General features: G+C 43.7%; 1 protein-coding gene across 1 annotated transcript in view; it reads left to right on the top strand.

Moving 5' to 3' along the window:
• The window catches only part of ATXN7L3 (ataxin 7 like 3), a gene marked incomplete in the record, with an annotated part of 1,421,578 nt that overhangs the window by 534,536 nt on the left and 860,401 nt on the right, over window positions 1–26,641 (top strand).

The following is a 26,641-nucleotide window of genomic DNA, read 5'->3' as shown; positions in this document are numbered from 1 at the left end:
ATTGGATGTGCTCTGCAGATCTTCATGATCAATACTATCGCATCAAAATAGACAGGCACTCCCAGAGACACTTATGCCTTCGGCTGGGTTTGCCAGTCACTACCATTTCAGAGCACAGCACTTTGGAATTACCACAGCTCTGCTCCCAGGGTGTTTACCAAGTGTATGTAAGTAGTAGCAGCTCATTTGAGGCTACAAGGATTCTGGATGTTTCCATATCTAGACAACTGGCTGCTGACTGCCCCAACCATGCATCTTTTAGAGCAGCCCAGGGACATTTTGCTCCAGATTTGTCCATCACTAGGTATAACAATCAACTTTGCCAGATAAAAACTGACACCACTACAGTAGCAAAGTCATGAGAGTGTGGGAGTGGGCAATCTTCACCGTCCATCTTCTGGTGACTCTGCACATTCCAGGACGGTCCAACATTCTAGCAGACAGTCGCAGCAGATCTATCTTGATCGTTACGAGTGGTCTCTGAATCCTTCAGTGGCAGAACAAATCTTTCAAAAGTGGGTCAGCCTTGCTGCAATCTGTTCGGATCTCCTTCCAATGTGAAATGCAGTGAGTTCTTTGCTCTGAACCCCCCTCATGGGGAAGCCCCCAGAGACACACTGATTCATGCTTGGCCTCCCAGTCTTCTGTATGCTTATCCTCCTCTGCCCTTGATAACAAAATTTCTTCAGAAAGCTCACAGGCTGATGGAGCTTCGTGATCCTCATTGCCCCATTCTGGCCTCGCCAAGTCTGGTTTCCCTCTCTATGGTCTCATCTAGTAACTCCACCATGGACATTGGATCCAGTTCCGGATCTCAATTCTCATCCCTCAGGGATTTCTCATCCAGACCTGGACAGTGTGAAGCTTACAGCTTGGCTCCTCCAGTTCCCATGATTATTAGGACTACTGGTTTATCTTCTCCTGTTAAAAGCATTCTGGTGGCGGCTCATAACACTTCCACCATAGCAAGTGGAAGTGTTTTTCTGTATGGGCTTCGCAGCGTGCATTGGATCCCTTTACTGTTCCAGTTTCTGCGGTGCTGGAATTTTTATCAGGGATTTTTCAACAAGGCGCCAGTTTGTCCACAGTCAAAGTCTAACTGGTTGCAATTTCTAATTTTAATGTGGGGGAAAATGTGACTTTGTTGGCTTCTTCTAAACTTTGCAAGATCTTAAGGGTACCTTTCTTCTGAGACACCGGTGAAGGATCCTACGTCTCTGCGGGACCTTACATTAGTGCTTCAGGCTTTAGTCTCGCCCCCCCTTTGAACCTGCAGCTTTGGTAGATTTGCAGTTTGTCTTGGAAGACTGCCTTTTTAGTTGCCATTACATCGACCAGGAGAGTGTCAGAACTTAAAGCACTATCGATCAAGGTTCCTTATATGAGTTTTCATAAGGATAGAGTGTCTTTGCTTACTGACCCATCTTTTCTTCCCATGGTAGTATCAGAAGCCAGTATTAATCAGATCACTCTCCCAGTGTTCTTTCCAAATTTGCAAAGTAAGGGAGAATATAAATTACATTTGTTGGATATGCATAAACAATTACAATTCTATTTGCACAGGACAAAAACATTTCCTAAATCTGACTGACTTTTCGTTTCTTACTCAAAACCCTTTTTAGGGAAACTGATCTCCAAAGTTATATTGCCCGCTGGATTTCCCAATGTATTATTCTGGTATTTTCTGTCCGGGGATTTTCCCCGTCAGGTCAGGTAAAAGCACATTCTGCCAGTTCTATGGCTACTTCAGCGGCCTTTTGGTCCAGAGTGTCGTTGGATACCATCTGTTCTGCAGCTACTTGGTCCTCATCTCATACCTTCATTTCACATTATAAATTGGACATCTTATCCAGGAACAGGACACCTTTGGCTCCGCTGTGCTCTGGAATATCCTTCCATGAGGGCCTCCCAGGTGTATAGTAGCTAGGGACTCTGTCCCACAGGTTGAAGATAAAATGAAGTCAACTACTTCAGATAAAGAAGTTATGTCCTCACCATAACGTACTATCTGAGTAGTTGTACTTCATTTGTCTTCAACCATTCCCCCTCCTTCCCCCAATTGTTGTTGGATATATATATATATATATATATATATCTATATCTATATATATGTTGGACACCTTAGGGATGTCCTTTGTCATGCTTTGGATAAGGAAATTTAGGTTGCCAATAATGGCAAGGTCTTGTTGGGTATGACTAACGGATTGGACAGCTTCTCAGAGTCCAGATCCACGTGGACTTCTCATTTATTCTACACTCTGGTGGTTCCATGGATGCAACCACTGAATCTGCTCATTTGTCTTCAGGATGCAGGCATTCCTAGGAGGCTAGGTGTCAGAGCTTGAGCCCTAGAACCAGGGCAGCTCTGTGGAACCAGGACCTCCAATTACCTTCTCTGATGCACTGTATCAGCACTTCTGAAGGGCTGTCCAACTGTCCATCTCTGGAGACAGTCGGGGAACATTTTTCACTGCATATGCATGCCTGGACCAGCTTAAACATTGCCTGGGTGCTAAGCATAATATCCAGAAGTTATTACATTCCCCTTTCCCTTCCCCATCAAATTAAACAGGTGCCCCAGGAGACATCTACGCTCCCAGTTGGGAGCCAGTCACTGCCAGTTCAGAGCTCTGCCCTTCAGACTCACCACACTCCCCAGGGTGTTTTCCCTACAAAAGCATAGCAGTAGTGGCTGTTCACCAGAGGCTCATGAATTTCAAGTGTTTGTAGTCCAAATGACTGACTCCTTACTGCCCCAACCAAGTATCAACTGTTACAAGCCAGGGATTACCTGTTTCAAATCCCCAAAATCCTGGGCAGTTCTATAAATGTGGCAAAATCGAATGTATTCCCTGCACAGAATTTGAAATGCATAGGCTCTCTTTTGTGCACCACAAACCGGATAGCATTTTTGCTTCAACGCAAAACCAATATGCAGACATCATTTTCGCTGGTGGATCCAGTTGGGCAACATGCTCCTAGGCAGGCTGATGTTCTTAGTGTTTCACTGTTGCAGTCATTACATTTGGGTTATCTGCGTGCAGTAGCCCTCAGTCGGCCTGATTAATGAAGTCTTGGGTCCTGCCTCAGTTGCTGTCTCTTCTTCCATGACGTCAGGTCGTCAGGGGTATAAAGCATGCAGCCGACGCCATTACATTAGTCTTTCTTGCCGTGTGGTGCCCGAAGCAGAAACAGTTCACTAGTGCCGGTTGGCCGACTCGTTTTCGAGTTTCAGAACCGAAGTCTTCAACTAAAGCTAAGTACTCCGTTGGGGAAACTTTTTCTTGCTCCTTACCGATGTCAGTAAAAGTTAATAATTGCATTACCTGTGGAAAGCAAATACCGCACAAAGATTTTCATTCGTTCTGTATTCCTTGCCTAGGCCCTGACCACGACGTACCTTGCTGTCAGTTTTGTGCTTTATTTAATCAGCGTACTGTCCGTCGTCATTATATTTTCGCTTCTAAATATTTCGGTTCTCTGTTTAATTATCCAGAAATGTCATTTGTTAGCCATCCAACTACCGGAATTTCGAAAAAACGCAAAGATAAAGACAGAGACAGGCAACTGAGGTCCAAAACTGCCGACGGCACTTCTCCTAAGCCAGTCGCCAGTTCGCCGGTACTCAGTGAGGCGCTTTCGCAGCCCCTGATACCCGCTACTTATGATTCGCAGGCCTCTACTGAGATCCATTTGGAGTCTGGTATGCCGCAAAATGTTTCAACTGTGGAACCTGTGGATGTCTTTAACTTGGATGGGTCCGGAGCCGCTGTGCAGGCACCGGCTTCTGAGGGTGTATTCAGGCCTACGGACTTGCATATTAAACCAACGCCTCCTTCTTCATTTAGGCCAAAATCTCGAACCATACCTTAGATACCCAGGCCGCATGCTCAGGCCTCTATGCCTAAAAAACAAATAAGAATGGCTGAAGATCTTAAAACTCTAATCAGGGGAAGCCAACCTCCCCCTTCTAAGAGACCTAGGACTGAAGTTGTTCATGATTCTTCTGAACAGGATTCTGATTTTTCTTATTCTTCTGATGATCTGGATTTGCCCTTACCTACTTATGAGGATTCTGATGCAGAGGACTCTTTTCCCTCTGCTTCCCCTCCAGAGGGTTTTTCTTTTGGTGAAACCTTACCTAAGGGAGCATTTCCACTGGGAAAGCCAGGATTTTTCTGATTCAAAAAAAGAGGCTTAGGGATTTCTTACTCCTGCCTCAGCATAGGCCTTTAGCTTATTCCTCCTGTACTAGACATTGTTGATGATGCTTTTTGGAATCCAGTTTGGCCCCTAATTCTTTGCCTCCTGCTCCCAGAAAACCTGACAGATATTACAGGGTTCCTGATTCTCACAAGTTCCTTTTTAAAATTCCTATTGCGGATCCAGAGACTTATTTCACAGGGACCCAAGGGCATTAAGGCTTCTACTGCTAAAAATCCTACCCCCTCTGATAGAGACTCCAGGGCGCTGGATAGATGGGGTAAGAAAGTTTACACTTCTGCAACCTTGGCCATTAGGGCTTTAAACTGCCAGTTTCATATGTTAAAGTATCAACAACATGTTATTGGATTGCTTAAACAGAAAATAATGTTAATTCCTGACTGTGCTGAAAATAAAGAATTACAGGATTTAATGCATTCTGCTGAACAGGTTGGAAAACATACTTTGCAATGTGGATTTGATTCATTAGAGGCCTCTTGCAGCGCTGTTGTTACTGGTTCTGTGCTCAGAAGGCATGCTTGGCTTAAGGAGCAAGGTTTGCCTGATCATGTTAAAGCTAAATTGTTGGATGCTCCCTTAAATCACGACCACCTGTTTGGCAACAAGGCTGAGGAAGTTCTTAAGATGGAAGATAAAGCTAAATCTATGCAAACTGTTAAAGATTTCTTACAAGTTCAGCCTCCTAGATTTAGTAGGCACTGGCCCTCTAAAAATTGGTCCTTTCCAGCCTTTTCCAGGTCTTCTCAAGCCAAACCCAGACACAGCAGAAACCCCGGGTTTCAGTCCCAAGGGACACACAAGACTAGGCAGTGGGGGCTTCCGCATCCAGACCTGGGAGTAGTAAAACAACCCCCTATGGAAAACTGTCTCAATGACTTGCTTTTAAAACTTGCAAGCACTTGCCAACTGAATGCTTCTTTAGGCAGAAAGATTGGTCTGCCGGCCAAAAACTGTAAACTCGTTACCCAGGACAAATGGGTTTTAAATATAGTCTCCCAAGGATACAGATTTCATTTCCACACGTTACCAACACCAAGCGGGTGGCCATATCTACCCCCAAATCAGTGGGCAGAGGCCCAAATTCAAGTACTCTCTCTCTCAAACATGGCAGCTATTCAGTTGGTACCAGAAGAGGAAAAGGGTCAAGGTTTCTATTCAAGAGTTTTTCTGGTACCCAGAAAAGGCATTTCATGGCGTCCTGTCCTGAACCTTTCTATTTTAAACACCTTTCTGGTGATTTCAAAATGCTGACTCTTCACCAGCTGCTTCCTATGCTAGGCAAGGATGCATGGTTGGCAACACTAGACTTAAAAGAAGCATACTTGCACATCCCTATCAGGGAGTCTTGCAGAAGATACCTACTCTTCAAAGCAGGCTACATGCACTATCAGTTCTCTGCACTGCCCTTTGGCTTATCTACTACACCCAGGGTATTCACAAAGTGCCTAGCTCCAGTCATTGCATTTTGCAGGCAAAGAAATATTCAAATATACCTATACCTGGACGATTGTCTAATTCAGGCAGAAAGCAAGGACATCCTTTTGAATCATCCAGCCTTTGTTCAAAGGGTACTGACTTGTCTGGGGTTTGCCATAAACGAAAAGAAATCCCACCTGGTACCCTGCCAACAAATTATATTCCTGGGAGCAAGCTTGAATACAACTTCCCAGATGGCTTTCCTCACGCCAGAGAAACAGATTCATTGACAACTTACTTCAAACAAGTGGCCACAAAAACCCAGCTATCTGCAAGGGCAAATACTGCAAGCCTTAGGGTTCATGGCCTCCTGCATTCTTCTAATTCCATATGCAAGGATGTGTATGAGGAAACTACAATGGTATCTCAAAAGCCTATGGTGTCAACATTCACAGGATCTAGAAGCAAGGATTCCTATCATACCTTGCCTACGCCTAGAGTTCCTTTGGTGGGCAGAGGCTTGCCACCAAAACAGGGGACTACCATTCACATTACCCACTGCCACCCAAATCCTAACAGCAGACTCATCAGACTATGCATGGGGGGGTTCACCTGGCAGGGAAGTGCATTCACGGAAAATGGAACCCAAGTCAAATGCACCTGCACATAAATCAGAAGGAAATGTTCGATGTACAAAATGCTCTGACAGCCTTCAAGGACCACATTCTTCCAGGACAACTAATGGTAACGACGGATAACACCAGTGTCATGTGGTACATAAACAAGCAGGGGGGGTACACATTCTTACCCCCTCTGCAGACTAGCCATGGCATTGTGGAACACATCCCTGAGCTATCAAGTAAATCTACAAACTCAATTCTTGCCAGGAAAAACTAAATACACTGGCAGACGAACTAAGCAGAAACTTCATGGACCCACACGAGTGGAAACTGGAACCAAGGATTTTCAACATGTTGACAAGCAAATGGGGGAGCCCAGATATAGACATGTTTGCCTCCCCCCAGAACCATCAACTGGACAAATTTTGCACAAGGATTTCCCATAAGCTAACTTGGAAAGTGGATGCTCTATCCTTCAGCTGGAAAAACCTATCCGTTTATGCCTTTCCTCCTCTGCCTCTGCTCTCCAAGGTACTACTAAAGATCATACAGGACAAGCCAAGGACGATTTTAATTGCACCAGACTGGCCTTGCCAACACTGGGTACCCACTCTTGCGCAGTGTGTCTCGCCTGGTTCCATGGCACCTGCCTCAGATTCCTTCCCTGTTGTCTCAGCAGGAGAACCAGATTCTGCACCCTCAGCTGCAAACCCTGAACCTAGCAGCCTGGCTAATTACCTAATCTTTCCTTCACCATCCCTCAGTAAATCAGTGATGGATATAATTTTAGAGGCAAGGAGACCTAGTACTAGAAAATCTTATGCTACAAAATGGAAAAGATTATGTGCTTGGAACCAGTCTCAAGGAATTAATGCAACCGTGCCCAATTTACCTCAGATTCTACAATACTTGACTGAGATGCTTCATAAGGGCTTGTCTTTTTCCTCCATCAAAATTCATGCCTCAGCCACTTCAGCTGATTATAGCACAGAGCCTCCCCTCTTCAGTCACCCACTGCTCAAGCAGTTACTCAGAGGGGCCAACAATTTAAGGCCACCCAGGAGAGCTCCAACTCCAGTCTGGGATCTTAACTTTGTCTTGGAGAAACTCACTCTTCCCCTTTTCGAGCCAGCTGCTACTGCAGATTTAAAATTTCTTTCCTGGAAAACATCTTTCCTTTTAGCAATAACTTCTGCAAGAAGGGTATCTGAATTACAGGCCCTTATGGCAGTGGAAGCTTTCATGCGGACAGGGTGTCCCTCAGAACCAATCCCTCCTTCATGCCCAAGGTGGTATCCAGTGTGGCTCTTAATCAGTCCATTAATTTGCCTACCTTCTTTCCTAACCCACAGTACAAAGGGGAACGGATACTACACTCTTTAGATGTGCACAGACAGCTTAGATTCTACTTGTACAGGACTAAACCTCAAAGGAAATCTGAACAACTGCTCGTGGCATTTGCTGCAGAGACAGAGGGGAAAGCTATTTCAAAACAAATCATTTAAAAATGGATAGGCCACTGCATTCATTTCTGCGATAAGCACCATGGAAAACCTATCCCACAGGGCATCAGACCCTATTCAACCAGGGCTGCATCTACCTCTGCAGTCTTTCTCAGGGGTGTCCCTACTAGGGACATCCTAGAAGCTGCTACCTGGAGTTCTGTTCATACTTTCACCAAACATTATCATTTGCCAGTTTTCTCTAAATCCAGAGCTGGTGTTGCCACTGCAGTCTTACAGGGCCTTATAGCTGATCCTAATTCTATTTAAATTCCTCCTCCCAACCTTAGCTTGGGAATCTACCCAAATGTAATGACTGCAACAGTGAAACATGAAAAACGTAGTACAGTTGTGTATACTTACCATAAATGTAGATGTTTGAGTGTATTCACTGTTGCAGTCCTGGTTACCCTCCCTCCAGCCCACTTTCTTCTTTTGGCTATACCTCTACTCTCACTTACTGTGCTCTAAAAGCTTTTTGGTGTATTTGCTTTTTTGTTGGAGGTATATCCATAGATTTAATTGTTTTCCACTGGGGGGGCACCTGACATCTGGGGCAAGAAAAACTGATGTAATGGCGTCGGCTGCGTGTTTTATACCCCTGACGACCTGACGTCATGGAAGAAGGGACAGCAACTGACGCAGGACCCAAGACTTTGGTAATCAGGCCGACTGAGGGCTACTGCAAGAGATAACCCAAATGTAATGACTGCAGCAGTGAATACACTCGAACATCTACATTTATGGTAAGTGTACACAACTGTACTTTTCTTGTACCCCCCCCACCGCAAAAGCCACAGTTACCACGGGCACTTCCCAACTGGAGTGGGACTGGGGGGGTGGGCATTTCAGGGAAAGATGGTCCAGTGCATGGTTTCTTCCCTGGAGACCAGATTGATTTCTAACGCCCTAGAGATGAGAGCTGTCCTACTTACTTTGCAAGCTTTTCAGGATCTTCTCTCTTTGTGGACTATTGCAGTACACACTGACAACATCAGTAGTTTGGGATGTCAGCAAACAAGGAACCGATTCTTACCCCTTGTGTACAGAGGCTATGAGGGCTTGGGAATAGGTAATATCTTCAGACTGTATTCTTATTGCAACATGTATACAGGGGAAATCCAACTGTCTGGCAGACAGATACATTGCAGTCTGATTCCTCATAAGTGGTCCCCCAATTACAGGAGGTGTGTGTGTGTGTGTGTGTGTGTGTGTGTGTGTGTGTGTGTGTGTGTGTGTGTGTGTGTGTGTGTGTAAAAATAATACAGAAATAAATTGCACTAACAGAGGTTTCCCCTTCTAACAGGATTATTCCAAGGTAATGAAATAGAACGTAAAAAAGGTGTTTTTGGTAGTTAACAGAAGGAAAAATGTTGTATCCCAGTCTATATTAGATGAGCGACTGTTCTGATGTTCGAATCATAGATGGTCGACATCATATGATCGAACATCGGAAAGGTAGAAGGTGAAAGTCAACGGCTTTTCACGCGCAGAATGGGAAAATTTCCCTTTCTGCACTGAAGTGCGTTCTCGGAGTTGGTATATTTAAGTAGGGGGGTGTGGGGGGTGCAGGGGGCTTGGCCCCCTGCTCAAAGCGGTAAGGTAAGTTTTTTTTTTTTTTTTAATTATTTTTATTTTATTATATAGTTGATGTTTTGAACTTCACTCATATGAGTTCGCTCATGTGAGGTTCGAAGATGTCCTTCATGGATGCATCTGCAGTCATAACAACTGGGTTGTCCTGTCGTCAGGCAGCCCCTCAGTCGGCCGGATTCCAAAGTCCGGGTCCGCTTCGCTGATGTCGCACTTCACCCGGCGTCATCTCTGTTGGTCTTGGGTATAAAGGCATCAGCCGGCGCCATTTTCCTCAGTCTTTCTTGCCGCTGGGTACGAAGCTGTTGCCGTTCGCAGGCGGTCGGTCGGATCCAGAGATTACTTCTACCAATACTACTCAAGACTTCTACTCTTTCTTACCTCAGCCGATGTCAGAAAAAGTTAATAATTGTTTAACCTGTGGGAAACAAATACCTCATAAATTTCCACTCTTATTGTCTGCCTTGTTTAGGCCCAGCCCACGACGCAGCAGCCTGTTCGCCTGTGCTTTCTTTCAACCGGTCGGAGTTTGCTGAACAGTTTTTCGGTTCTGATTTTGCGTACATTAGGATCCTCCGACTACCCAATCTGCCAAAACGCCAAAGATAAAGACCGACACTGTCCGCAAACCATGTTTAAGTAAATCATGAAAATCTCGTTTTTGGCGGAAACCGAGAAAACTGATCAAAGTACAGCTGAATCTATCTCTACAACTGAGGCCCCTGCTACCACTCTTGAATCGGCCTCAGAAATTTTAACCACAACGTGGTTGCCACTGACTTATCAGACACCATTCCCTTGGATGTCTCTACCCCAGCACGTGGTGCTGCTAGGCCTCCAGCCATGTCCATTAAGGCCTTCGCCAGGGCTAAAGCAAGACTACTAAAACAGTGCCTGTTAAACCCCTACAACCAGGCCCTCCTCTTTCTCAAATGCTTACTCTGGCAGAAGATTTAATTTCATTAATTAGAGGATCTCAATCTCACCCAGACAGGGCCTCTCAGCCCCAGAGACCTAGGACAGAGCCCTGAGCCAGTGTCCTCTGATGATTCTGCCGATGAATCAGACATAACTGACCAGCCAGAGGCTCCCTCCAATTTTGAAGACTCTGATGCTGAAGAATCCATTCCAGCTGCTTCCCACCAGAAGAATTCTCCTTTGAAACCTTACATGCCATGAGAGCAGTTCCAATGGCAGCAACAGGATTTTTCAGACTCAGAAAAGACTTAGGACCTTTCTGCACCTTCCACAGCACAGGCCCTTAGCTATTCCTCCTGTTCTCTCTGTGGTGGATGATGCTTTCAATGATGTCTGCTCCGACCAGATTCTTTACTCCAGCCCCTGTCAAACCAGACAGATTTTACAGGGTACCAGACACTCATCACCACCTTTACAAGGCCCCACTTGCAGACCCAACTATATCCCAGGGTCCCAAGGCAGTAGCCCAGCTAAAAACCCTATTCCTTCTGAAAGGGAAGCAAGGTCATTAGACAGATGGGGCAAAAGGTCTACACTTCAGCTACTCTCTCAGCTAGAGCTTTAAACTGTCAGTTTCACATGATACAATACCAAGAGTTTATGCTTGATCAGTTAACTAAAAAGCTAACCACTGATGAATCTCTTGATAAGAAATATGTATTAGAAATGGTAAATAACATACAACAGGTTAGTAACCATTCCTTAAAATGTGGCTATGATGCACTGGAGGCTTCATTTAGATCAGCCATGACTGGCACAGTGATAAGAAGGCATGCATGGCTAAAGGAGCAAGCTTTACGGATCATGTTAAAGCTAAGTTGCTAGATGCTCCTATGGATAAGACAAGTTTGTTTGGTACACCTGCCCAGCAGGTTATGAAGAAAATGGAAGAAAAGGCAAAATCTGTTCAAACGGTTAAAGATTTCTTGCAGGTTCAACCCCCAAGGTTTAGCAGGAACTGGCCTCTGGTGGTCCTTTCCTGACTCCACAAGATCTCAAAGGGGCAGGAATAGACGTTCCAGAGGCAGAAACCAATCCAGAGGAGGTGCCTACAGAGGACGACAGTGGCAAGGTAACAACAGAGGCACAGACACAACCTCTGCCACTACATCAACACAGCCACAGTGACTTAACCCTACATCCACCTACCAGGGAACAAATAGCAGCCCCTCTAGGCGGAAAGTTAACCTTATTTTCAAAGAACTGGCACTATATAACAAAAGACAAGTGGATTTTACAAACCATAGATCAAGGTTACCGGTTCCACTTCCACACTTTACCAGTCAAAAGAGGAATGCCAAATCTACCTCCAAATCAAAAAACAGAGGCTCTACAACAGATAATGCAGTTAGCAAACATGAGAGCTGTGGAAAGAGTGCCAACAGCAGAGCAAGGAAAGGGGTTCTACTCAAGACTATTCCTAGTTCCAAGAAAGGAAAAAAGTTGGAGACCAATTCTGGACCTGTCCACCTTAAATACATACATCATTGTCCCAAAATTCAAAATGCTGACCCTACAGCAACTTCCCATGCTGGGCAAGGAGTGTTGGCTGGTAACTCTAGATCTCAAGGAGGCATACCTGCACTTCCCCATTCGACCAATCTGCAGAAGATACCTCAGATTTCTTGCAGGATCAGAGCACTATCAATTCTCAGCATTGCCCTTTGGCTTATCTACTGCGCCCAGAGTATTCACAAAATGCCTGGCATCAGTAATCTTCATTGCAGACTACAGGAATTCAAATTTACCCATACCTGGACGACTGCCTGCTACAGGACAACAAAAGCAAGCTGACAACAGATTTACAAAGGGTCATTTACTTGCTACAAGCACTGGGATACACAGTAAATTTACAAAAGTCAAGGCTGATACCATCCCAAACAAGGACATTCTTGGGACACAGTAAAACAAATGGCATTCCTAACTACAGAAAACAAAAAGAACTCCCTCTTTACTTCTTGGCACTAACAAAACTGAACAAGTTAACAGCAAGAAAAGTACTACAGGCCTTGGGCTTCATGGCATCATGCATAATCTTGGTCCCACTTGCCAGACTACATATGAGAAAACTACAGTGGTACCTAAAGAATTTATGGTCCCAACACAAACACAGCCTAGAAACAGAGATCCCACTAAAACCAAGGTTAAGACAGGAGTTCCTATGGTGGGCTCAGGCATGCCAGTCAAACCCAGGGCTACCCTTTCGCAGATGTCAAGCAAGCCAGACCATCACAACAGATGCTTCAGACCTAGGATGGGGGCCCACATGCTGGACAAATGCGTGCAAGGATTGTGGACACAGGATCAACTTCACCTGCACATCAACCTAAAAGAAATGCTGTCAAAAACTGGAAGTTCAGACCATTTCTCAAAGAGGGCCATGATGATAAGGACAGACAACACCACAGTCATGTGGTACATCAACAAACAGGGAGGCACTCATTCATACCCCTATGCAGAATGACTTTGGAGCTGTGGACCCTGGCACTCAGCTACAACATCCAGTTACAGGCAATATTTGTACCGGAAGAGAATACTCTAGCAGACATATTAAGCAGAACCACATCGGCACCGGACATCTTCAAGACCATCTCAAAGAAATGGGAATGCCTCAGATAGATCTATTCGCATCACCTCTCAATCACCAGCTCAAAAATTCTGCACAAGGACATTCCACCCACTAGCATGGAAAGTGGATTTCCTTCAGCTGGAAAGGCCTAACAGCATATGCATTCCCACCTCTTCCCTTGATACACAAGGTATTACTAAAAATCAAGGAAGAACATCCAAGGATAATCCTGATAGCTCCAAACTGGCCAAGACAACACTGGTACCCACTGCTGAGGAGCATGTCTCGGAACAATATGTGGCCAATAGCCCTGATGCCTTTGATGTTAACTCAGAACAACTACAGCATCATACATCCAAACCTAAAAACGTTGCAACTGACTGCATGGAACATCACATAGCAGCAGCTAATCCAGAACTTTCCCAAAGTGTTAAAGACATTATTCTTGAAGCACGCAGACCTTCAACAAGAAGGAACTATGCTGGAAAATGGAAAATGTTTGTCATTTGGAGTACTGAAAGAGGAAAAGATGTGTCAAACATAGATATGCCTAACATTCTGGAGTATCTGGCCGAACTTCTTCATTCAGGCCTGTCCTACTCCTCCATCAAGATACGTGCATCAGCTATTCCAGCAGAACACAGCTTTGATCCACCTGTTTTTTCGCACCCTTTGCTCAGGCAGTTCCTCAGAGGAATCAAGAATGTAAAACCTCCAAGGAAACCACCATTACCAGCTTGGGACTTAAACTTTGTGCTAGAAAAGTTGACACCATCACCCTTTGAACCAGCAGCAACAGCAGACCTACAACACCTGTCATGGAAAACTGCTTTCCTACTGGCAATTACTTCAGCAAGGAGGGTTTCAGAACTACAGGCCTTAATGGCAGTGCAACCCTTCCTAATCTTCCACCAAGATAGTGTGTCCATGAGGACTAATCCTACATTTATGCCTAAGGTGGTATCCAGAGTGTCTTTAAACCAAGCAATCCACCTACCTACCTTCTTTCCCAACCCACAAAACAGGGAAAGAATACTACATACCTTGGATGTACACAGACAGCTACTACTACTTGGACAGAACAAAAGTAGCAGAAAGACTGACCAACTTTTGTAGCCTATGCAACAGGAAGGGAAGGAAAAGCTATTTCAAACAGACAATCTCCAAATGGATAGGAAATTGCATACGATTCTACTCCTTCCATGGAAAACCAATTCCACAGAACATAAGACCTCATTCTACAAGGGCAACAGCCACTACCACAGCCTTCTTCACGAGGGCAACCAAAGACATTATTCTACTTGGACCTCCGTGCATACATTTGCCAAGCATTATAATTTGCCTCTATATTCCAGATCGAGCAGGGTTTGCCACTGCTGTACTGCAAGGGATCCTAAACACACCATAATCTAGTTTTATCCTCCTCCCTAGTTGGCTATGGTATTCTACCCAGTTGTTATGACTGCAGATGCATCCATGAAGGACATAGTACAGTTTTGTACCTACCATAAATGTAGATGTCCGAACTGGATAGCATCTGCAGTCAGGATTTCCTCCTTCCCCTCTGTGGTACTCCTAGGTGTTTACCCTCCTAATAGCTAGCTGGTGGGGAGTCTTTATAGTGTATTTGTTTGGATATATGTACATACATGCTTATTTTTGTGTTTACCTCTATCTATTTGGAAACATTGGCATCTATCCAAATTTTAGCCTTCAAGAGGGCTACTGGCATCTGGGGCAAGAAACACTGAGGAAAATGGCGTCGGCTGGTGCCTTTATACCAAGACCAACAGAGATGGCGCCGGGTGAAGTGCGACATCAGCGGCGGACCGGACTTTGGAATCCGGCCGACTGAGGGGCTGCCTGACGACAGGACAACCCAGTTGTTATGACTGCAGATGCTATCCAGTTCGGACATCTACATTTATGGTAGGTACAAAACTGTACTTTTTGAAACTTCAGCTATATAATATAGACCCTTATATCCTTTGTCTTCAAGCTTCATGGCAGTGCCACTCAGGAGTCCATTTTCTTTTGGACAGCTGCAGTTTTTGCCAGTTGTGTTCCATATAGTCTGAATTTCCTTCCCACCACAGTGGTTGCGAATCTGATTTTCAGATGTTGGGCCCAACCTTACAATGGCCTCTTGGCTTCCCTCCTAAACAACAAATGCAGCAGATATTTTGCTCTGATCCCCCTCCAAGGGGAGCCCCCAAGGGATGACCTGTTTTACGATTGGCCCTCTGGCCTCCTTTATGCTTATTCCTCTCTACTGTTGATCTCCCAAGTTTCTACAGAAAGCCAACAAGTTTAAACAGCTCTGTCATTCTCATTGCCCTTGTTGGCCTCATCAGGTGTGCTTCCACTTTCTCTGGTCCCATCTGTAATATCTTCTGTAGATTCTGGAGTCCAGCTGGGATCTCTTATCTCAACCCTTCAGAGATCCAGCATCTTTATATCCATGTCCCCAAACTGACCGCATGGTTTCTCTACCTCCGGTGATTGTAAGATGGTTCAAACTGACTTCCCTTGTTTGTAGCATTGTTTTGACATCCCAGTAGGCTTCCACAAAAGACGCACTTAGAAGTAGATGGAAAAGTTTTTCCCATATGTGTTTCAAAAGAAAATGTGTATCCTGCATGTCTTTCTTCATCTTCCATTGATTCCATAGTCTCTGTATAAATCCAGATGGTCTAGGCCTCTGCTATCTTTTCTGTCCTCTTCTGATCTCCTTACTTTTTTGGCTCCTATCTTTCTGTATAATCTAAAATATCCTCCTAGAATCTGAGTCCCATCTGGATTTCCTTTCTCTCCTTAGGAGATTTAGTATCTGTGTCTCGATAATCACTAATTAAATACATGGTTTATCCAATTCCACTGATAATATGATGAACCAGTCTCACTTCCCTCTGTCTGTGAGAGATCCCTCTTCTCCTCCGGACCTCACAGTTCAGAAATCTGACCAAAAAAAAAAAAAAAACATGGACTGGTTAGCTATCTGGATATCAAAATTCTTTCATGGCAATGTTCTCTTTCAGTAGCTGCTATTTTAACCATTCTCAACTTTACAACTCATATGCCAAGCCTCCTTACATCTGCCTGAAGTTCCCTATACAAGTACATGATCATCTGCTTTTGGACACCTTACAGTATGGAAACTTTGCTCAATGGTTTTGTTTGTTCCTACTAGCTGCTTAGGTCAACCTTTTTCCATTATCCTGGTTAGATAGGTTACTGAATATTTCACTATTTTTATTCCCAGAAATATTCGGAATTCTCTCTCCTATCCTTTACTAAAGAGATTCTGTTGATAATTTTTCTTTTGCTGTAGCCATGTGATCTGGACTCCAACGGGCTGGAATTCTCTCTTCATCCCAGACAGCATTCTACCAGTTCCATGGTGACCCCATTTTTAACCTTCCTTACACAACTTCTATCAATGTTATCTTTTCTAGTCATTTAGTCAGAGACTCGTATCTTTGTGACATATTTCAAGTTGGGCATTGTCTCCAGACACAGAACTGCCTTGGTTTGACAGTGCTCTGTCTTATTATTCTTTGAGGGTCTCCCAGGAGTTGCACTGCTGGAGATTCTAACCATAGGTGAGGAAGAATTAAAAAGGACATCAGATAAAGAAGTTATGTATTCGCCCTAACATTCCATCTGTGTTGTCCATTTTCATTCTTCCTCACTGCCCCCCCCCCCAACCATCCCCATGCTTTGTCAGTTTTATATAGATCTTGGATGTTATAGGAATTTTTCATCTTAATCCTTTCTTCTCTGTCTTCTCTTTATAAATTATTATAAATTAGGCAGCAAACTCCATCTGAGGAGTTAGGGATAATGTATTGCATTATAGGTAGAGGGAGGAGCTTTAGACTGGGATCCAAAGTCCTGAAGATGCGGCCAAGTTGGATCCAAGAATTGGATCCGGAACCCATAGGTGAGGAAAAATGAAAATTCACAACATAGATAGAACGTTATGGTATAGCTTCTTTTTTTAGAGATAGAACGTTATGGTGAGTACATAGCTTCTTTTTTTCTTTCCCAGTTTCTCAAACAAGAGTGAACATCTCTTGCATTTCTTGGACGTTCATCATTAATTATGCATTTGTTTGCACCGAACCAAAGAATTTCGAAAATCTAACCAACCTTTCCTTTACTATAGCTAAATTGGAAACTGTTTCCAGTGTCATGCTATGTAGCTGGCTGTGATTTCTTTGGCTCCACAGACAAGCATAATGCATTGATTCTACCTTACAAACCTAAAGCTCATTTTACTAGGGCTGTTGCAGCGTCTGCAACATTCTTTTCTAGAGTTCCTATTAATGATATTTGTGCTGCAGCTATTTCTCTATGGTGCACACATTTATTTCACACTATGAGCAGGACTTGCAGTGTAGATCTGTAGTTTCATTTGGCTCCACCATCCTTTGGAACATCCTTCCATGAGTCCTCCTAGGGTTTTTGTTCCCAACACTTGAGGTGGGTGGAAAAGACAACATCGGGTATGAAACGTAATGCCAGATCCATGCTGTCTTTTTCATTTGGTCTTAACTTTCTCCCTGTCTGTCCCCTTGTCATTATCTCGAGCTCTTGCTTGACTGTACTGGCCCCATCTGGAGCCTTGTCTTACTTAGTCTTGGATTGTTTTCTTGTCATTTCAGACCCTTTTCTTGATTGTGTAATATAGGGGGAGCTATATGTCTAGGCAGGTAAACTCGATCTGTGGAGCTGTCAGGGAGGAGCCTGATCCTTTGATCCAAAAGTTGGAAAGTTGCCAGCTTTGGATCTGGTTGGATTCAGTATACCCAATAGTTGAGATGGACAGAAGAAGACGGCATGGATTTAGTGTTACAGTAAATGCATAACTTTTATCTACTGTCAAAAGCTCTCTGGAATATTTGATTAGGAAGGGAGGTGTTGTATTCAGGGCATTTACTTACGATTCCTTGTAATCTTCATTTGTATTTGCATCTCCTGAAAATAAAAGACAGTCACAGCAAAGTGCATGGTGTACATGTTTGTGAGTGGGTTCCCTGTATGATGCAGTATGGTTCACCATGTAGTGTTTCGTGCCTCAAAAGAAGAAATTGTGTCCCCTTAACAGTAAAATGCACTGTGCACAGGTAACACCCTTAATGGCTTGAATTATCGAAAAAGAGAAGTTAAATGGTAAAATAGGTTAGGAAGTGTGAAAGGGAAACTGTCATTTTTTCATCTAATTTGCAAGACTTTCTTAGTTTAACCATCGCAATTTATCAGAGGCAGTGGGAAGTAAGTCTTTTGGTGAACTTTCTAGTTATGCATTTTAAGTTTATGAATACAGAACTCTTTCATTTATCTTCTTACAAATGATGTCTTGTATTCTGACTTCTGTGAAACGAGCCAATGAACACTGTCATGCGGTATCTAGTTTCATTGCATGTAATGCTGTGATTGCACCTCCATTGCAGTAAGGTATCGCCATTTATTGCTCCCTTTTTTCATCTCAGTGTGATATGTCTGTGTGTGATGGAAGGCAGTCATTACCATTCAGTCACTGTTATATTGTGCAGCATTAATTAGCAGCACCTGTATCTGTAACTGAATCTCCCCGTTTTAAACATGTAAGTTATCTGGACACAGGATTTTGTGTTTTTTGCTGTAAGTTAACACCCATTCTGCATAAGAAGATCTTGTAACAGTGTTAATTGATGGACCTACCCAAGCAGTATGTCCCAGTAGTGTTTAGAGAGTGTAAAAGCCGTCTCATAATGACAGCACTTCACAAGCATATGAGAGCTTCCAGTCATTTCATTAGTTGCAGAAATGCTTCTTATCTGAGTATTTGCTGTCTTTCTTCTCTTGTAGTTCCATCTTGGTGTGTCATTAATCTTAGCTGGGACTTGCTGAGTAGATTGACACTTTTGAGTAAATATGGTCCTGCATTTAAGGAGACCATGGCAGATGAATCAATAAGCAGTTTACAGGTTTTACAAAAGAAGTTGCTGTCTATCCAGTTAAAAGCCTATATTTAATTCCCTATCGTTTTAACACAAGTTACTTATTGGCTTATTAGTCAAGCTGAGTAGTCTTTATATATGACTTTGGCCTGTAATAGGTCTGGAATTCCATCCTGCATTTATGAGGTGTTTTTACTGATAATTCAGGAAGTAGAATAAGAATGTTATTGGCATACATGTTTTTTTTTTGGGGAGGAGTGGTCAGTTAAAGACATGATGAGATTAAAAAAAAGTGCTTTCAGCATTTCCAGACAACCTAGGTACACATGTTCCTCCATTATTCATTTTTTTTATTTTAAACTGTTGGGGACTATTATGTCTGTCATATTGCATGCATGTCATATTCTTATTTCTCTTTCATTAATGCAGAAAGTTATAACTAGAAATATTCCTCTAAGATATCCATATTTTTCCTTTGCTTTCAACCTTGTAGCTGTAAGCAAGTCCAAATAAAAACTCTGATTTAATAATGAGTAAATTGGTTAGGTCATTTATTTTGTCTATGTTCTAAGTGTGACATGACCCTTAGTCTCCCCCAAGTATTGTAAGATATTTTCCCATTGTATTTCAGATTTATCCATTTCACCATTCAGTTTGCCTAATCCCCTGTCTGTCAAAACTGCCTTTTTGCAACTACTTTCAAAATGCTTGGGAGGGAAGGAGGGGGTCTGAGTGAGTATGTCCACAGCCATAACTTTAGGGATTATCTGAAATTTGGCCATCATGGACCACAATTTCACATTGGACAGTCTGAGAGCTGATGTCACCTTCTGTCTCAGTCCGTAATATTTTGTCTTCCTCCAGCCTGTCATGTCTGCATTTCCAAATCGCATTGGGGTGGTGTTCCCACTGAAAAGTTTGAGCAAACTAGTTTGGATTTCGAGATGCTTGAAGATTGTTCTTTTGAATGTCCAAGCTGTCCATACACCATGGAGATCCATACACACAGACACTTGTCACATTCTAAATTGCAGTTAAAAAATTGTCATACTTGTATCTTCTTTCAAGAGAGGGATAGACATAAACATCACAAGAGTTGCGTACTTTCAAAAAAGACTTTGTCCATGAAATGAGTTTGCCAAAGTTTTTGACAGATTACGGTTAAAAGGAGATAGAGATTCTGATGGACATGTTGGAAAATCTCTCTTTCTAGAGGTTTTCAAGCTAGCCACAAGAAGTGTTTTTATGTTGAGTTTCTGTAGGAGTGCATACTTAGTGGCAATGCATTTTTGGCTAACATTGTCAGCTTTAAAAATCTTATCTTTCCAGTTCTATATCTCATCCTGTTTTGCCGATATAGATATGTCCTCAGCCATATGCTAGTCAAAATGCCATGTCTGATTAATTCTTGGTAGAGTATGAGTGTATTCTTTAGGTCAGGGCCTTCAATGTCAGCTGGATGGAAAAATTGTAAGTTGTGCAAATTCATGCCTTCTTGTAACTTTATAAACCTGCCCTAAGATTTCAGCTGCATGTCTTTAGACATTTTTTCTGTCCACGCATCGTGTTACTTGACATTTTTGAGACTAAGGATGCTACCTTGTTGTGGCATCTGTAGCTGCTTCACAACAGAATTCTCCCTTTTGTTTTCATTTTTTTCAGTTCCTTAATGTCAGTCACCTTTTCATTGTGATATTTATGGACTTACTGGTCCTCTGTTTCCTTCACCTGAAACGACGTACCTTTACACAGCTACCACTGTGCCTCAGAAATATCACAGCTTTATCCTGGCTCTTGACTACACTGAGTCCTTAGAGTTGGCCCTTTAGTAGTTAATATTCTCACATTTCAAACCTTTTCATTTGAGGTGCAAAGTTGTTTCTGTAGTGCTCACTACCGTGTTCTTACTTTTCCCTTCTAGAGTAGGGTGCGTGTCATAACAGATAGGAGATAGAGGGGTTCTGACCCATAAGCAAACTGGTATGGGCTGTAGCCATAAGTAGGGTTCGTAGGTTAATAAGCTTACAGCTGAAGAGCTGTTGAGAAGCTTAGCCGTATTACCCTTATACTGACAAGACTAGTTCTTTCTAGCCAGAGCATTTGCACTAATACTAGGGATGAACCCATTCAGTCGTCAAGGTGAACTCTGAAGACAGACAGAGAGGTACTTCACTTGACGTAAGGAGAGAATCCGCTTTAACATTCTGTGTGATATTTTGCCATCAGACCCTAATTTAATACCATTTCCAGTTTTATCTACTGTTTTTCTGTTTTGTGTTTGTGGTTTTATAGGAACTCGTTGCTCCACTGACTGGCTGTAAACTATCTTGGTCATAGTTTTGAACTGAAGTTTTTGTGCCATAACTTCATTTCATTATTGAATTCCCAACCATCGTAACTGACTAACCTCTGAGGTGGGCCATGCTTGTTTATCCAGCATGTGACTATATTTCTTCACAATTTCTGACCATCTTTGCATTCCTAATACTTCTCACACTGATGTACAAAACCAGTTGATGACAAGGTGCCAATTTAAGTTCAGTGTGGGTACACAGCAGTTATGTCATTGTATCCACAGGCCTGCCAAAACTGGCCTAGGTTTAGGCCAACTATACTTCAGGCAAACCTCTCCTCCGTCAGCAGTCTGTTCAAGATAAAAAAAAACATTTCACAGTTCTTTTTTCTTGATCTGTGAACTAGTTTATGCAGTTTGTCTGTTAACCGGGTAAGCCCACTGGACTGTTTTCAGCGTGACCTGGAAGATTTGCTTGAAGCGACTTGTTCATTTGCACAGTAGACAGACCCCATTCCTCCTCCTGAATAAATATTCTGTTTGTATTCCTGCAGATTCCAGTTATTTCTGTGTAATTTGCTCCTTCCCTTTTCTAAAGATCACACCTCCGGTTCTTTTATCTCCTTTACGAAATTCATTATACAGTTTTCAGTACTTCAGTTTCATTTGGTTTAGAATTCGATTTCCATTTGAGGTGCTGTCTAAAGGGTTGTGGGGCTTTTTGATTGTGTGTGTAGTAGTAAAATTCTGATGGCCCATTAAAAACCCACCCTTTGGATGCAACAGGAGTACACATGACATTAGAAATCAAAAAATAAACCTATCTTTATTACGCAGATGGCTGCTGTTACTCCAGACTCACTTTACTCGTGCTACAGAGTATTAAATGTGCTGTATGGCTCTCGTGGGCAGCAAACTAGTAAGTAAAATGGACGAGGAACAAGAGCCTATATCACTTTTTGAGGTGTTGACTAGCAGGTTGCAGGGGCTTTTGATTATGATGGTGTGTACATAGATTGTAATGGCTTATGTAACTGGGATCCACATAATGCATGGAGTCAAAGAATACTTCTGTCCGTAACAAGCAGATGACTGCTTCTACTTCTGTCTTACCTTCCTCTTGCTATATAGGAGCAATTACACCATAGGACTGTTGGCTGCTTAGCAAACTAGTAGTGGTGGTGGTGGGGGGGTAAGGTCCTGTATTATTTTTTTAAATGAAGTATAGCTGTGTAAGTAAACTTGCAGTATCAGTAGATTATCTTCTATATCATTGTTTCAGTAGCCAGGTTAATTGTATCTTACCCCAGTGACCATCCTGCTTTCAGAGCTTAAGGATGCCATCCATGTGCTCTGTCAGGAGTTCAGGGGGTGCTCCAGTATGAAGACAGACAGCCAATTTAGTCAGTGTGTTTTTTTTTTTTGTCAAGAAAAAGGGAGGCAAAAGCTCTAAAAGAAAAATGCTATAAAAGAAATCAGACAAGAAACTCTATATGCAGGGGGCTATCCATCCACACTCTAGCAAGGTAAAAGAAAAACAGCCGAAATAAGGGAGAGGCAGCTACTGCAACAGTTTTATTGTAACTTCTACTGTTGTAAGTTTACTTACACAGCTGTACTATGTTTTACATTTAGATCACTGTTGCTGTAAGCTAAGCATATTATGTTGATTACCATCACTAAGTTAAGGATCCAGAAGCCCATGAAGAATGGTCCTAGCAAAACCTGTGCTAGTCCTGCAGAAGTAATCCAGTTTGTGGTACTTTGGTCCTGTCCTCTGTACGTACATTTACAATTTGCTACTTCAAGTCCACCCCTTTCCAGAGAACCACTGAAGAAGCCAAAGCCCTTATCGAATGGGTCCTAACCCTGCTTGGGAGTGACTTATTGTGGTGAGTATAACAAAAGGTAACTGCATGAGACAACCATCTGGAAATAGCTTTAACGCTGGTTGTCCTTTTCCCATCCACTCGTCAAGGTTTCTTTTGAAGAGTGTTAGTGAGGAGCTCTGCCTAATGTAGATTGGAATCTTGTTCCAAAGCATGGGAAGTCTCTGGGACAGGAATCTATCCCTCCAGCACGTCCTATTTATTGTTGTGGTGAGGTGTAGATCCCTAGAGCGTGTGGCTCGAGGGGATAAAGTTTTCTTTAGGTGGAGCATAACAATCAATTCTGGGTTGGACATGGCCTTGTTTGTCAGGCAGAGATCAACTCTGAGTAGGCGGTATGCAACCGAGTACAGCTGGAGTTTCTTCAGTCGAGCTGCATAGGGCATCTGTTTGAGGCCAGTGATCCTTTTGTTGAGGTACTTCTGTGGTCTTTCCAGCTGTTGCAGGTGTCTTGTAAGGTACATCCCAAATGGGACATTGTACTCTATGTTGGGTCTGATGAGTGATGAGTAGAGGGGCACAATGACCTCTTTTGATCTGGATGCGAACCCTTTTGTGATTAGGTGGGCCACATAGAAGGATTTTCTAACCACTTTGGCAATGTGATTATCAAATGTGAGCCCCAGATCCCTTATTACGTCTTCCTTATTTAGGGGGCTACCAACTATGTGGTAGTTTGTGAGTACTTTGTTTTTTCCAAAGGGGATGACTATACACTTTATGGCATTTAGCTTGAGGCCATGATTTTGACACCAGGTATCTGTTTCAGTGAGACCTTTTTGGAGGATGTCTGTGTCAGCCGGAGAGTCAGTTATAGCCCCTAGTTTTCAGTCATCTGCGAACTCGGTCAGCCATAGTCCTCCTGTGCTTGCCTGTACCTCTGGGAAGTATATGCCATATATATAACAGGAGGGGTCCTAGGAATGAGCCCTGGGGAACGTCACTTGTAACCGGTTTAGAGTCAGACCTAGCTCCCGCAACTCTCACCATGTGGGTTCTGTCCATGAGCCAGTTGGCAACCCATCTTGTGACGTAGGGGTTTAAGTTCAGGCTGGTGAGCTTGTCTATAATACCAGAATGGGGAATGGTGTCGAAGGCCTTTGCGAGGTCTAGGTAGGCTGTGTGTACCACCTCTCCCTCGTCTATAGCCTTGGTAACTGTCTCAAAGAAGTTCACCAGGTTTAGGAGGCATGATCTGCCCTTAACAAAGCCGAACTGGGTAGGGTCCAGTGTTTGGAGGTTCCCAATATCTCTGTTAATGAGTTCCATGATGTTGCGCTCCATAGCCTTGCAGACCAAGCTAGTCAGGCTTATAGGGCAATAGTTCCCGGGGTCTTTTGTGGCTCAACCTTTGTGGAGCGGAATAACCATTGCTGTGCACCACTCTATGGGTACGTAGCCTGTGGAGAGGCTGAGTTTGAACAGTGTGTTTAGGTGAGGGATTAGTTCATCATTGAGCTCGTGTAGGATGCAGCCTGAGACACCATCCGGTCCCATTGATGCTGTGTTTTTGGCCTTGGAGAGGGCTGTTTTAACCTGAGTGTCTGTGATTTCAGGGACTCTACATTCTTCTCGTATGGTTATGGGCCCTTTTGGGGGTGAGGGGGGGGGGTGAAGTTTGCGCTGAACCTGTCTGCTAGGATGTTGGCGATATCAGTCGGTTCAGTGTATTTTTTGCCATTCTGCACTAACTCTGAGCAGATCTGAGCATTGCCACTTAGATTCTTGACATAGCTAAAGAATGCCTTGTGGTTATCTTTGGAGTCCTTGGCAATGTTTCTTTCAAAGCTCACCTTGGATGATTTTATGAGGGATCATAGTTTCTTGCTGATACTGATCAGGGATGTCTTCCCTTCTTGGGATTTTACTCTCTTTTTGTACTAGTTTCCACCTCCTATTGTATAGCTTGTTTATGGCAGGAGTCCACCAGACTGGTTTCCTTTTCTTGGAGGAGTGAGTCTTGGTTTTACTTTCTGCACATCAACCAAAAAGAGATGTTAGCTGTCCAGCATGCATTGACAGCTTTCAGACCCTTTCTCTACCCAGGGGCTCTACTGATCAAAACAGACGACTCCGCAGTGATGTGGTTTATCAGAAAGCAGGGAGGGACTCGCTCCTACCCTCTGTGCAGGTTCGTCATGACCATTTGGCACACAGCCTCAGCCATGCAACTGCACCTGTTAGCACACTTTCTGCCAGGCTTTCTAAACTCTGTGGCAGACAACAGCAGAAATCTCCTGGACCCGTGCGAGTGGCAGCTAAACCAAAGAACCTTCACCCTTCTAACTCAGAAATGGGGGCACCCTGAAGGTAGACCTCTTTGCTTCCCACTCCAACCATCAACTCAGCAAGTTCTGCACTATTGATCCTCACTGCAGGCCCTGGAAAGTGGATGCTCTATCTTTCCAGTGGGTCAACCTCTCGGTCTATGCATTTCCCTCACTACCATTCATTACCAGGGTACTGCTCAAAATAAAGGAGGAAAAACTAAGGGCAATTATGATTGCCCTAGACTGGCCACGCCAGCACTGGTACCCACTGCTGCACAGCCTGTCCCCTCTGCCACCATGGCATCTCCCTCAGATCCCATCACTCCTGACCCAGAGGGAAGGAGAATTCATGCATCCCCAATTGCAGACCCTCAAGTTGGCAGCCTGGCGTATTCCCTGTCTATTGTGCATGCTGCCAATCTCAGTAAACAGGTTCTAGATGTTGTACGTGAGGCCAGACACCCTAGATAAACTAGAAAGTCTTATGCTGACAGATGGAAGAGGTTCTGCATCTGGGTCCAGGTTAAGGGAACTGATACGGCACAGCCCTCCTACCTCTCATCCTGGGTACCTAGCTGACCTACTACACAGTGGTCTATCCTTTTCCTCTATTAAAATTCCTGCCTCAGCTATCTCTGCTCATTTCAGCACTGAGCAACCTCTTTTCTCACACCCTCTCATCAAACAGTTCCTCAGAGGAGCTAGCAACTCTAGGCCACCCAGAAGAGCACCTACCCCAGCTTGGGACCTAAACTTTGTGTTAGAAACTCACCCTGCCCCCTTTGAACCAGCAGCTTCAGCAGAATTAAAGTTTCTCTCGTGGAAGACAGCCTTGCTTCCGGCCATCACTTCAGCAAGAAGAGTATCCAAGCAAGAAGTACTAATGGCTGTAGAGCCCTTCATCATTTTCCATGCTGACAGGGTCTCCCTCAGGACTAACCCATCCTTCTTGGCAAAGTGGTGTCAGTGTGGCTCTCAACCAATCCATTCATTTGCCGACCTTTTTCTGATGCAGAGGAATCCATTCCTTCAGCCTCTCCACCTGAAGGTTTATCCTTTGAGGAAACCGAGCATTTCCAATGGGAATGTCAGGACTACCCTCAGTCTAAACAGAGACTCAGGGAATTTTTAGATCTTCCACAGCACAGACCCCTGGCCATTCCTCCTGTCCTGGATGTTGTGGACCTTACACTGTGGTTTTGATGCCCTGGAAGCATCTTGCAGGGCAGCAGTCACCGGTTCTGTCCTTAGAAGGCATGCTTGGCTTAAGGAACAGCCCTTGCCAGGCCATGTCAAATCTAAACTATTGGATGCACCCTTGCACAAAGACAACTTATTTGGC

Source organism: Protopterus annectens, chromosome 13.part0, assembly GCF_019279795.1.
Source record: "Protopterus annectens isolate FY-2018-M chromosome 13.part0, PAN1.0, whole genome shotgun sequence".
NCBI lineage: Eukaryota > Metazoa > Chordata > Ceratodontiformes > Protopteridae > Protopterus > Protopterus annectens.
Note: the sequence above shows the minus strand (reverse complement) of the source record. Positions and strands in the feature narration are given on the sequence as shown.